This window comes from Charadrius vociferus, unplaced genomic scaffold, assembly GCF_000708025.1.
Source record: "Charadrius vociferus isolate BGI_N301 unplaced genomic scaffold, ASM70802v2 scaffold385, whole genome shotgun sequence".
Taxonomy (NCBI): domain Eukaryota; kingdom Metazoa; phylum Chordata; class Aves; order Charadriiformes; family Charadriidae; genus Charadrius; species Charadrius vociferus.
The window spans coordinates 8,000,615-8,014,709 of NW_009648925.1; positions in this window are offsets into that span (position 1 = coordinate 8,000,615).

The following is a 14,095-nucleotide window of genomic DNA, read 5'->3' on the forward strand; positions in this document are numbered from 1 at the left end:
GTTCTTCCCAGACCCGATCAGCTCCAGGAATGGAGCCTTGAGACTGCCTTCCCACTTGGACCTTCTCCAGGGAGACCACTAGGCCAGACAGCAACTGTTGCCATGAGCAGGGTGTTTCTACCAGGAGTGCTGACAGCCTGTTTTCATCAGCTGTGAATGGAAAAATTGTTTTGAAAAAGGCCTGAAATGTTTATCAAAGAACCATGGCATTTAGTGTAAATGATGAAATGATGGCAAATTAATCTAAAACCCACCATCACTGCTATCGGGAATCATGGGCTGTAATAGCTGTTCTATGGTCAGTGGGAGTTTCACCCTCAGGGCTGTGTGCAGTGGTATCATGGGCAACTTTTGTCTTTCAGCTGAAATGCAGCTGCTTCTTGGGTGGATCAACAGTGCACCAGCTCCACTGTGGAGTGAGGAGTTCAAAGGTGACCATCGCATTGGTCACGGCTACTTCGTGCTGCTGCATCTGCCCATGGCCATCAGAAGCCTTTTGCCTTACACTGTTAAGTTTCTCATGACAAGGACCAGCCTGTTGTTTTGTGTTGTGATGAGGATTAGTAATCCTCATCAAGGTTGATGATACAAACATGAGACCGTCTGGGATGTAAGGATTAAGGGCCACAAGGAGAATGGCTGTTTGAATACCTTGTGGTAACCCCAGGGAAATCTTTCCTTTACTTCAGCAGTCAGGAGTTCAGGCTGTTCAGGCTGTTCCTCTAACAAATAATACCCCTCAGGCCTTGCTGACTCATTTGCAGAGCAATAATTAGGATAGAAGAGTTTCCTCTGCTCAATCAGCATCACCATCACTTGTGATGCCCTTCTGGTTATGTGTGTGACTTCTCTGTCTAGAAAAAAAGATTTTAATCACACATGGGCTGTAACAACCATATGCAAATCATGTAAAAAACCTGCTTGCATTATTTAAACTTAATGCTTCTAGCTCTCATGGGCCAAGGCCTAACTTCTAAACTGGGAACTGACTGTCATGTTGTGGTGGGGCATTTTACTTCAGTTTGTGGACAGCCTGCAGCTATCAGTCACAGGGCTACACTGTCCGCTCACCTTTGGATGTCAATGTGGTGGCAGGTCTACACACCCCAGAGACATCACTGACCATTTTCACGTGCAGAGCAGGTGGAGATGAAAAATCATGCAGTGAAGAAAGGAAAAAAGAAAGGAAGATTCACCAAGCCCTTTTTGTACCTGTGATCAGTGGACTGCTACAGATGCCTAGGAGGAATGTGACATCCAAATTCATAGGCTGGGGCTGAGCAGGGAATCTAGTTTTCTTTTCTGGATGAGAAGAAGACTCATCGTTGAGGCAAACTGAGACAGCTCGGCATTTCACTTGGAGATTTCCCTAATGCTTAGAATTGACCAGTCCTGTCTCACCATGCCTGGAGAAGAGCCATGTGCAAGCAGAGCACCAGTGGCGTGGAGGCATCTCTTGCCTCCTCAGCTCAGCCTGTTGCCCTCCACTTGTCCCTCTGGACACATCCACCCAAGAGTTCATTAGGTTTCACCTTTGCTTTGCTCTTGCTGCAAAGCACTTGCCCAGAGAGGAAGATCCTGTGAGGTGCTGGGTCTGAGGTCGGAGGGAGGGCCGGAGGGAAAGCTATTGTTGCTCTTATCGCACTGTGAGATTTGTTGCATTCCAAGGAAATCATCTGGTACTTGGCTTTCCCCACTGCCCTGGCCACCGTGAGGCTTTAGGACAATCCCTAATCTGTTCCCTTGTGAACACTGAGGGCCTTTCTTGTGGGAAACAAGTTCGCAAATTCAGTTGTTTCTATCAAAGATGAGAGAACGTCCAAGCAGCGCCAGACAGTACAAGCTTCCCCCACAGGCTCTCTGGCTCTGGCATCCCACTCTCATCTATCATCACCACTGAGACCCACAGCACAAGCCAGCATCCCTGTCCCAAGCAGCCACCTCCTCCGCCTCCCCCTCCGCTCATAGCCTGCGTTCCTGGCTGCCTACCTCTCCTCCTCCCTGGCAGAGCTGCCAGCGAGGAGAGGCACAGTGCAAAGCCTGGGAGAAGCTGGCACCAACTTTCCTCTCCCCTCACTGCTGCCTGTGTACAAAAGAGCACGTGCAGACACACAAACCCATGGGCTTGAACCTGTGACTGGGACCCATGTCCCACCCAGCGTGGTGGCAGGATCCCCGAGCTCTCTGCCAGGCTCTGGGCAGCGATGGGAGCAGAGCAGGGAGGTGTCTCTGTGGAGGGGGGGAAGGCAGCTGGCACTTGAGGAGTAGCATGATGCTGAGGTGGCAGTGCGGATCAGGATCCCAATTTCCTCCCCCTAGTCCTCCTTGCCCTTTCCTCCTGCCCCCCACCTAACCCTGCCCTTCCCCCCCTTATCATGCAGTGCTTCGCACTCCCTCTCTGCCCCGGGCAAGTGGCCACCCAAGAAGAGAAGCAATGGGGAAGCAGGAGGAGCATCTCACTCGCTCTTGGTGCTGCCAAAATTGTTACCCACATTGCTTCTGAAGCCTTGGCTTTGGGTGTTGGAGAGCACTATTTGCCAGCCCTGCCTCCCCAGGGACCACTTCTGCTGCTGGCTGGGCCCTCATCTCTTCTTGCAAGGGTTGCTGATGACAAAACCCAAATCCAAAGATGTGGGACACTTCCCGTGCCCTTCCTGTCTCTCCCCTCACATCTTAGTCATGGCATTGCATCTCAGTCCCTTGTCAGGGGGAAAGGAGGGTGTTTGCTCTCACCAGCCTTCAGGATAAGTCTTGTCCTTTCCTCCTACCACCTCCCACTCGATGAGCAAACCTGGCCCCCTTGCTCAGAGATGAGGATCAAAGGGTCCCCTTAGGTTCTCTCCTCAAGGTCCCGCTGCAACACCACAAGCACATCTGGCTGTGGTTCCGCTTGGGAAGGCTCCAGATAGTTGCTGCATTATCATCCCACCTTCTTCAGTCAGCTCTCCCTCTGCCTTCACCTGCTCCCCTCCTCTCTGCCCGCCCCTGGCCACAGCATTACTGATGCTCCTCTCCTCCGCCACATCCATGCTCTGCAGTGGTGGGTCATGTCCAGGGAGGGGGCAGAGGAGGTGCTGTGACTGCATGAGGAGGGGTGAAATATCATGGGATCAGGAGGTAAGGAGAACAGCTTGTGTTTCCCTCTTACTTCCCACCTGAGGCTCTCATTGGAGGGGCTGAGGGCATGGGGCACAGCTCCAAACTGTCTCAGTCCTTGAAGATGACCAACATACCAAAGGATAGAGGGATCTGGCTGGAGGGGGTTGCTCCTTTTTGCATCCCTTGCTTTTCTTCAGTCTGGATCTGAGCACACAAACATCAGCAAGCCTTTGTGAAGTTGCGCAGGACAGAGAAAATGCATGCAGAGTCCCTAATGCTGTGGTAGTTAGCAGTGCTAGCAGTGCCGGAAACAGGAAGGAAAGCAAACCATCAGAAGTGTTTGTGAGAAGCACAAGGCTCAGGAGAGTGGGTAGGAGTTGATTGTTTGCTGGTAAATCACACCAGGTTTCATGGTGAAGCACCTTGGGCAGCCTTAAAACCCACCCATTAGTTCAGCGGGATTTAATGTCTTCCAGTGAGTAAATACCACATTTCGTTAGCACAAAGTGGTCCTCATCAAAGTATTGGCAAGATTACAACATTTTTTCATAAATCCAGCAAATTACAGTCTGCCTACAGCCATCCACTGAAGTCTTCCTTGTCTCACTTTAATAGAACTTCGTTGTGGGGGAGGGAAGGGGGATTAGATTTTTTATTGCTGGGTGTGTTTTATGGGAGATCTGTCAGCTGGAATTGACAGTGCCAATTAAGGTTGCGTGTTTTCATGCAAGTTGCAGAGTCTTAGAAAGCACAAAAAAGAAGTGGGGGGAAGCAAGCCAAGCTATTTACAGTCATAGGTCTGGGGAAGAGCAAGACGGGAAATGTCTCGGTTGCTACCTGCAGCTGCGAGACTTGCCCTCCATCCTTCTTCCCCCGTGCTGAAACACACGCACACACACATGCACATTCCCTGAGATGTGCTTAGAGAAGATCAGAGGTTTATTTCACATCGCCCTAATCACACCTTTCCCCAGCCACCAATGCAAGTCCCATGACTGCACACAAGCTATTGTGTGGTCTTCTCCTACATGTTTCCATAGGTGTGAAGTGAACGCCTCCTGAAGAGAGCTCCTTAGCGCTGGTCTCCCTCCAGTCACTCTCTGTGATGGAGGTAATTTGAAAAGACAGTGTTTTGGGAGGGAAAGGCACAAAAGCCTGAAACAGTCCAGGCTCCCTGGACTCTTATAATAAAGAGACTCTAATTCAGCCAGCAAAGGACAAAGAGCTTGATGGGAGCTTGGTGTGGGGGCATCTTCATTTTCTTAGTGGAGGGACAAGGGAAAGAAGAGGGGGGGAAGATACTGTATTCCCAGGAAATCTTACTCCCTGGGATTTACTCTCCTGAGCCAGATGTCTTATGGCAAAAGCAGTATCCACCTCTTACAATTCAGAGGCAAAGCTTTACTCTCTGATCTGTGAACATCCCAGGTGCTCACTGAGACTGCTGGCAGAATCTCCCTCCTTCCCTGCTGTGTCTCCACAGTCGGCACCTCTGCCTCTTTCCACAAATACCCTCCAGACCCCTTGCATGAGGGCTATCAGCCAGCCTGGTGGGCTAGATGGCAAATCCAGCCAGTTTGGTGCAGGGGCAGGTGGGATGGAGGGTGGTGGTGTGTGTTGAGAATCAGGCTGCTACCCTTCAGGGGAGGGATGGGTGCTCCCGATTTATGCTGCTGTACGTGAAAAATAAACACTTGGTCTCCACGTGCTTTGCTAGTTGGCGCGTGCTACTCGGCTAATTCAAACATCCATCCATCAACCCTCCCTTGACTCATCACCACAACATCGAAGTGCATGGGGGAGTGAGCACTCCCACATGGGGATAAGAGAAGGTCCTGTTTGCCATGAGATGTCGAAATACCCCTCTGAGCCAGCTGCTAATACAGGCAGTTGGGTACAGTTTTGCCCTGCTGCTGTGAACCATCGCTTCCAGCTCTGAGTTAAACGTCCATTTTTTACATCTTTCCCTGTGACACAGCCTATCTCCTTTGGCAGGCTCAGCTTGCGATGGGCCAGCGCAGGGGTTTGCCTTTGCCAGGCAGATGGGACATTCTCCTTGGCAGGTCTTCAGAGCTGCTGGCCATCATGAGTGGCGGAGGGGGAGTCCCTGTTGGCAAAGTGGGGGTGACGCCAGCTCACCCATCACCCCTCGCTTGGCTGCTTCTCCGCGTTTCCATTGGAGTGCTCTATTAATAGCTGTGTTTCCAAACAACACTGGCACTAATAATGATTTATTGGGACTTAAATGACATGTCTGACAATGACACTGACTGCTGGTGTTTGAGCACCGGGCAGGAATTTTAATGAGGAAAGGAGTAGAATGAATAACGTGTTAAAAGGGAGATGGACTTTACCAAGCTGGTGTTTAAACAAGATGATGAAATGTCTGATGAAAGCTTATCTGCATGGTAAGACAGATGAATTAGCTGATTCCCTTGAAGGCCAGGTGGCCCAAAGGATTCACTCTTGTTTCCTGGGACCGGACAGATCCGAACCTGTGCCTTTGGGAAAGTAGTGAAATATGAAATGGGAACATCAGACTGCCCCTGTCTTTGTCTGCTTGTTGTTCCTCTGACACAGTTGGCTGCATTTGTACAAAGATGCCTCTAAGCACAGCCTTGCCTTGATCCTGTCACCTCAAGGCTGCTGTGTGGGCAGTTTTGTGGAGACCCAACTTGACAACAGACTTGGAATGCAGCAGATTTGAGGTCATCCTGATCTAGGAGATGGTGCTGGGACCACAGAGATCACACACAACACAGACACCTCCAGTGGCACTTCTTGAAGCTAGTGGGGAGTAGATGCTCCCGGTATCTTCTAGATACGGATGAATCAGCAAATGGCAAAACACCAGGAAGGCCAGGGAATGACTGGGACGTTGGGCTGGGAGCGCCCTTGTTTTCCGTGAAGTTGTCTCTCTGGTGGTGATGACACAACACACCCACAGTGTATGTGGGACTAGGCTGCCTGAGCAAGAGAAGCAGTGTCTTTTTAGAACTGGTGGAGTGTCCCACCTGGCCTCTGTTGGAAATGCAGAATGAGAGGAGTGGGGTGTAGGTCCTGCCCTGTATCTGGCAGACCCATGAGGATGCTGAAGATACCCTAGAGGGTCTAAAATGGCTTAGGCAATTAGATCCTGCCTATGTTTCAAGTCAGTGTCTCCCTACTGACTATCTTATTTCAGGTCTTGCTGGGTAACAGAGAGAGGGCAAAAGCTAGAGAAGATATCTTTGGCCAGAAACTTAAAATACTCTTGTGACAGGAGTATTAAAGAGGTCAGACAAGAACATGCCAAGGTTCAGCTCAATCAGTACCTTGTCTCTGATGATAACAGATGATTCAGGAAAGTGTGACCCTTCCCTTGCCCCTAATCTTCTGTTGGGACTATTTCCAGACCTTTTTTCATCCCACAAAGGCTGTTCTGTGTTAATACATTGAAGCAGATTCCTCAGGAAATAGGCCTTAGTATTTCCCTACCCTCTGTATCTATTCCCATCCAAACAAACATGCTCTTAAAAAAAAATACATCATTACCCAGATTTAGCACATAAATCAATCCAAGCACACAGCTCCAGAACTGATCTTACAGCAACTTCTTTGCACTTTGTGGTGCAGCTTCACAGATGCATTTCTTTTCCCCTCAGAATAACGGCATGTGCACACAGATCCCCAAATAAGCATGGAGCATCTCCTTCAAAACTGCCTCTGGTAAAATTTTGCTGGCATCATTCCAGGGGCAAAGTGCTTGCCATGTGTTTCATGTCCCATGCAGCATGCAAGATGGAGATATTTGTTTGTTGCTGCTTTGCCTTTGTTTGTGCAAACTGACGCCACAGGGACTTCTTTTGAGGGCAGTTTTCAGCCAAGAAGATTATCCAATATAAATACAGTGAAATAAATAGATTTATCACTAGAATGACTTCAGGCTGTTCTATCTATCTATCTATCTATCTATCTATCTATCTATCTATCTATCTAATATATGCCTGCCTTTGTAGATAACAGAATAACAGAATTAAGTTCCTATCACTGACTAACACATTGAGTTTATCTTATTTTGGGTCTACAGTGAAACTGTGAGCAAGAGCTGAGCTAATTAAATCGAGCAGATTTACCTGCCTCTGGTACACCTTGGAGTTACTGCCCACAGCTGATCATCCTGGTCCTTTGCGAAAGGGCATCGCTGCTTTAGCTGAGGGACAGAGAGGGAGCTGGGACCCATAAGCCTTTCAATAACTAACCTCCATCTGAAGAGGAATGTGATTCAGAGCCATGAGCTGCTAGCCCAAAGGGGAAACTCCCATCAGCTCTGAAGCACTGTGGGCTTTTGTCACCTTTCCCGAGGTATTTGCAGTAGTGAAGAGGATTCCCTTTATCTGTATGTTTTCACTTGTTATCACAAATTATTTCTGAAGTGCACCGTGGTTTTTGAGCTGTTGGGAATAGCCAGCATGAAGGTCATCAGAGCAATGATAGGAAAGATTTTTTCAGTCCTAAAGCTGTAAGTATGGCCTCTATGAGAAACTGGTGGAGGTGTAGGTCCTGCTGGTATGTGGCCCTGGATAAGTCACTTAGAAGGATGTTTGAAAACTGATCCATTAGAAGGTGGCCCCAAAATGACTGAGAGTTAAAATCAAGATGAATACCCTGCTCCCAAACTTACATGCGCAGTTCCATACATGCAAGCGAACAAGCAAAATGGGAGAAAACAAAGGTAGTAGCTGAACACAAAGTCCTGCCTGATCTCTAATGGGCTGTGATGAAAACCAAAATAGTAAAACTACACAAGCAAGCCTACAGATTAGTTTTGGTGTGGTTTTTTGTTGGTTTTTTTTTTTTTTTTTCCCCCCCAGGAATGATTATATGTCCCCTCCATTAAAAAGGTTCTTAAACTTTGATATGAGAGCGCAGCTACATGTGCTAAAGGAATGGAGTCATTGCCCATCAGTTGATGCACCCAAAAGTGTCTGACCTGGTTGTAATCATGAGGTGAAAGGGGGTTGCCTTAAACCTCAGAGGAAGAGGTGGTAACTTGCTAAGCTGCCATAATTATGTGCCTGTGTCTGTGGGACCCCAGTGCATTTAGCAGCTTTGCTTTCATGGAAATCAGTGGGATTTTTCCACTTGAATAAATGTCAGGTACCTAAGAAAGATCTGGGCTTGGGGAGAGCCTTAATCTGTCTGATTCTTAGCTAACAAGAGTTTTCCCAGAGATATTGGGAAAATAAATAGAGGGAGAACTGTGAGACACTCAGACAATTTGGCAGTAAATCTATATGAGTATCTCAGACGAAAGACAGTCCTTCGTTCTGTCTGGAAGTTTCATGAGCATTTGGGGACCAATCAAGGTTGAAGTTTCAGTCTCCTAGCTTGAGAGAGCTAGGGAATAAAGGACAATCCAGGTCTCTGGCTCCAAAACAATAAAATAATTTTCATGCCTGTTTCTTTGCTACAGCAACTGCAAGTGTAGAAAGAAGCTAATCGTGGACTTACATTAGAAGAATGAGCAGCTGGATTCCAAGTCATAAGAGGTGAAAGGTGCAAGGGAGAGAAAGGATGGTGGCTGGTACAGGTCTCTTGGCTTTCCCCAGTACACCATGCAAGCACATAGACCTGTGTTTTAAGTCAGCTGAATCACTGAAATTTGGAAAGTCTCAATTTTCATTGTACAAGTGCATGAATTAAATTAAAGATTAGGTTATTACAGACATCAGTCATGCTTTTTAAAAAAAAAATGGCTGAAAATGAGACAGAGACAAAATGAATAGCTTAGAAGATAGTGTTACTATAGTCTATTTTTCCATCACTGTCGTTGTGCTTATCAGACAGAGTCAAAACTGTTCATTTGCCTTTGTTAGACAGATGCATGTCTATGAAAGAAACTCTTTTCTTAAGGATTGTTTTGAGATTTTTGAACTTTTTTTTAATTTTTGTTCTCCTGAATTGGCAAAAATTGTGTGAAGTGAACAATTCCTTTAAATCGACGAACTAAAAAATGACATCAATAAATCAAGTTTTTTAAATGCTTCGTTTAGATTTTAACCTTTAAATAAAATTGTTCTACAGTTTATAGTTTAAAATGGAAATGCATTTTGAATAAAAAGAAAAAAACTAGAACACGTACTTTTGGCAATTATGACTTTCAAAGCAAAATTTAGTAGTATTAACTCTTTCTTTGGGACAGACTGAGTTGAGATGAGTTGGCATTCTTCTATTAAAAAAAAATACAACCTGCTTTGCTATACTCTTCTCGTACCAAAATCTTCAGTGATCTGTACCCCAACTGCTGTGAAAACTATGATGTGATGGGAAAGGAGAACCAGCAGATCCTTAATTTCTTGATCTGACTACCAGGTGGGTTATCTAGGCCACCCCCACAGAGGTCACCTTAATCCTGTTTTTCTTAGACAAGCCTGTGTCTCCCTCTCCCACCTCCCGCCATGGGTTCCAGGAGAAGGTATCTGGACATGAAGAGACAATAGCTCTTGTTATAATATCCACCCCCATGGATCCTCTGCAGGTAGAGCTTGGTTGGTGATCTCACAGGAGATTAGCTGTTGCTGATGATGTTGAAGTACAGGAGATGCACATGGCATATCTCGGTCATTCAGTTTGTGTCTGAGATGAGGCACCAGATAAGGATGCAGAATTTGTGCAGACAGAGCTGAGCAACTGCATCATTAATAACCAGAGAGGAGGAGCTGACATTTATTTGCTCAAATATCCATAAACAAAGACTCTCAGAAAATGGTTGTTTTCAAATGAGTCATTGAACGGGCATGGCGGCTGGGTCTGCAGCAAATCCTCCGTGAGACACCCGGGTTCTCAGTTAAGAACCTCTTTTTCTAGGGAGAAAGAGAAGCTCCAGATTCAACAGAGTACTCCCCCATGTTGGCAGGGATTTTATTTCTCCCCACTGTGACCAGGGACACGCTATGAGTCGGGGTTAGAACTGTCTCTCTGCTCCTTAGATTCATGGTCTCTATAATCTTTTTGATATTTAAAATGGAAATGTTTAAAAATTGAAATGTTGGATGGTGCTATCTCCTGACACATTTCCTGTGGTGTTTACATAGCTGCATCAGTGGACATTTGTCATTTAGACTATCCCAGGATTCCACGTAGACTTTGTCATCTCACTGGCCAGAAGGACGCAATCTGCTCTTTAAATCAAACCCGCTCCATTCATTATTGGTATAATTTATTTCCAGTTTAGCAGCAGTGCCCAAGGAAGAGCAGCAGGTAGCTATGTTAGGAGGGACACTCTCTTGTTCTCTGCATGATCCTTCCTTGCACTGCCATTGCATTTGGAGCCCAACCATCAAAACAATCAAAGTACTGTGAATAGTGCACATGTAACCCTATGGCTTTGCATGGCTGTGCAGAGATCACGGAAACAGTTACTCAAGAGCCTGGACCAGACTCAAGAGTGCTGGCAAAAAAAAAAAAAAAAAAAAAGGCTTTGATTTACTCCTACTCTCTATGTTCCAAGTTTCCCTGTGAAAACAAAGAGAGGTATATATGGGATCTTGACTTTGTGCAAAATATAAAAGCATTTTAATTTCTGCTAAGCCTCTGTTGTATAATTAAAGAAAGGATGATTTGTGAGCAATTGGTTAGTGCGTGTTCTTAAAAAAAAAGCCTCAGACAAAACTTGGCTTCCATGAAACACAGGTAGGACCAACAGATCCTGATCTGTCCAGCACAGGTGAGGGAGAGTGATCTGATCAGGAGGGCTTTTTTATTCCTTTTGAGACATCAGTCTGGTTCTTAAATGTCCCTCTGGCTGGCAAGCATCAGCAGGATAAGAAAAGTCTAGGTTTTTGCGAAGACCCCTCAGGGACCAGCTATGATGCCTCAAGCACTGGTGCTGGCAACGCTTGATGAAGACAATCTACCCTTTGTCGAACAGGACCATCATCAAAACGTGTGGCCTCACAAGGGTTGCTGGCTGGTAGAGGAAATATCACAGCAATGTTTGGCAGCTGGTGACTATAACATGCAATGTTGGTCGTCTTGCTGGTTGACTAGATAGATCCTTCTCCGTAAGGTTCTTTCTCTGCTGCAGCTCCTGCCATCTCAGTTAGTCAAGCTCAATTCAGGGATGAATCCCTTGGGAGTTAAGTCCACACTATAGTCAGAGGTGTGACTACAGCTCACGCAGATACACCTGCCTGGGCTTTGTACAACCTTGGTGAATGTTGCTAGCATTATCCGGAGAAACATAAGCTCAGGAATGGCTTTAGGAGGTGCCCAGGTGAGCTAGTGTGAAACTTGCTGGGTCTGCCCAAGGAATCCACTGTCTCTTATTTGCCTGCCATGTAACCCAGCATAAGCTGATGTTGAAAAAATACAGAGCGCATGAGTAAATCAAATCACAGTTATGGGGTGGGCTGGTTTTGTAGACATGAAATGCTTGATAGTTTGCTGTTCTCCTTTACAGATGCATCTGCAACTTGCTATCAAATTAAAACAAGATATGTCAAGAACGTATTATTGTACCTACCTCTTGTTGTGAGTGGAGAAAATGTTATTCAAGCTTGCTGAAGTTTTGGACAGGCTTCAGTGTGATATTGCATGCAGCTTCATGGGTGCATTAGTTTGGGTCAGGAGATTTATGTGAGCCATGCTTACTTACCCACTTTTGCACATGAAAACCTCGGTTTCCATCACAGAGTGGTCTCAGATGAAGCTAAGCAGAAGTGAACCTAGTGCTCTCCATCCACACCACAACGTTTCTGTCCATGGAGCCAACCTCAAGTTAGTCAGAGGGAAAACACTCAGAATGTGTATAGCGTGCAAGTCGTGTAGTGTGGGTGTTGGCTTCTCTGCGTCAACAGTTGCATGCTACAGATCTGCTCTTAGTGTGCCACTCTACCTGAATGTAGACATAGCTTATGCTAGCGTTCTTGGTAAGAGCATTGTCTTATTTCCATAGAAATATGCCCATGATCTGAAGTTTTGATCCTGATTCCACATTCCAATTTCTGGGAATACATCAATCCCAATCTCTTGGTTCAACTCATTTCAGTGAGTGGAAAGAAAGAGAAATTGGTATGGTCATAGCTAGACCTGGGATACCAGACATGAGTATAAACCCACCACTGACTCTGCATGGCTTTGTTGTCATTTTGCATTGACCCACCATCTCTCTCAGCAGTATACAGGACTTAAGTGACTGGAGAATTCAAACCTAAACAAGTATTTATTGCCCCTGATTTTAGGGGACCAGAGTTCAGATGCCACACAAACAGAAAAAATCACGAATAAAAGCAGTTTGAAAATCTCCTAAGGAAACATCTTTTCTCGCATAAAATAACAATGCATAGAAAGAGAAAAACTCCAGGCACACACATGGATTTTGAGGAATGTCTAGATCAAGGTAAGTTTTTGGTAAAGGTGATATTTTCTGGTTAGAAACTAAATTTTTAGATGCCCCATTTTTGAAAAATGTAACTTACATTTTTATAATAGATGTTATAAGAGGAACATCAAAACTACAAAAATTAAGACCCATTTTTTCTCCAGAAGTGGAATACTTTAACTACCTTGAAAAGATATTTGAGTCCCTTGCCTCAGAATTTTATTTGATGGGAAATTTCATTTTTTGTATGATCCTGTCCTGCTCCAAAGCAAGGAAAATAACATGGGGCTACAAGACTTCTTTTCCAGAAGAAATTTCCTAATCCCACCTCTTCCTTTAAAACCCCAAAGATAAAAATGTCCTTTCTCAGCAGCCATGGAAACACCATTATTTAGTACTCAAACAGCAACTGGAGATTACCCCCTTATAGCAGAAGGATGACATGTTCATTGGCCTAGAAGCTTATGGCTGGGTGGAGCATGAATTGGTTTATGAAATATTTGGCTCACATCATTTAAGAAAAGCCCCAAATATAGGAAAAGGTGTTGGTGATGCCAACGAAGGCTGTTTACACATCGGCTGCTTGCAGAGCATGCAGTGTTTCTTCAGGGAAATACAGAGAGTGAGGCAATGGATGCAAACTCTGTGAGAGACAAAAGAGTTACAGATGCAGGTGACATGGAATTGCACTGGGTCCAAGAGGATTACCAGGAAGAAAAGGGGCTCTGGTTCAGTCCTGCTATCTTTGTTCCAACTTTTGCCCTGAAAACAAAAAGAGAAAATATACAGGCTCATGGCTATGGGCAATACACAAAAGCATTTTCACGTCTGCAAAGCGCTCACTGCAGAATTAAATAATGAAGGCTTTGTGAGCAATCAGTTGGTACGTGTTCTTAAAAATAGTTGCATCACAGACAAATCATCTTTTGTTTCAGAAACTGGGCAGACTATGTGACCAAGTCAGCCACGACAGGTGATGACAAGGATAGTGGGTTGTTACTGTGTTGTGAAACTTCATGCAATATTGCCATGCTCTGTTCTGGGACCTCAGCAAGTCTTCAGCTAAAGACAGCCAGGTTTGGTCAGCACAGGAAGAGAGAGGACCGAGTCAGTGCTGGATGTGGTACCCATCCTTCCGCAATAAGCAGGTTCAAGGAGTAAGGCACTCATCACTCTCTATACTTCAGCATTACACCTTCCCTCCTGTTCATATCAGAATCCATTTTTACAGCCTTATTGTCTTTTTTTTTTGGTAAGAGATAGCAAAATGAATCTTAAATGCTATGTTCTGCCCAGGTAGTTAGTGTACTAGAATGATCTTAAATTCTACAGGACTACAGCTTAGCTCAGAGATGCAGGACAGTGTTTACTCACGTGCTTTTAGTAAGCAGAATTTTGAAGGCTCCTCTTCCCATCTTAATGCTACACAGGTGGGCTGGCAATTTAATGGACATCTGTCCTGTGATTGCATTAATCTGTTCTCCATTTGATTTTCTGATGGGTGAGGTATGTTCTGGCATCTACTCTGATAGTTACTGAGGTGAAGGGATGATGCCTGGCCAAATATCTGCTTTCCAGAAATGCCCGGGAGGGCACAGAGTGAGCACAAGTAGCAGGGTTTACAGGGGGAGT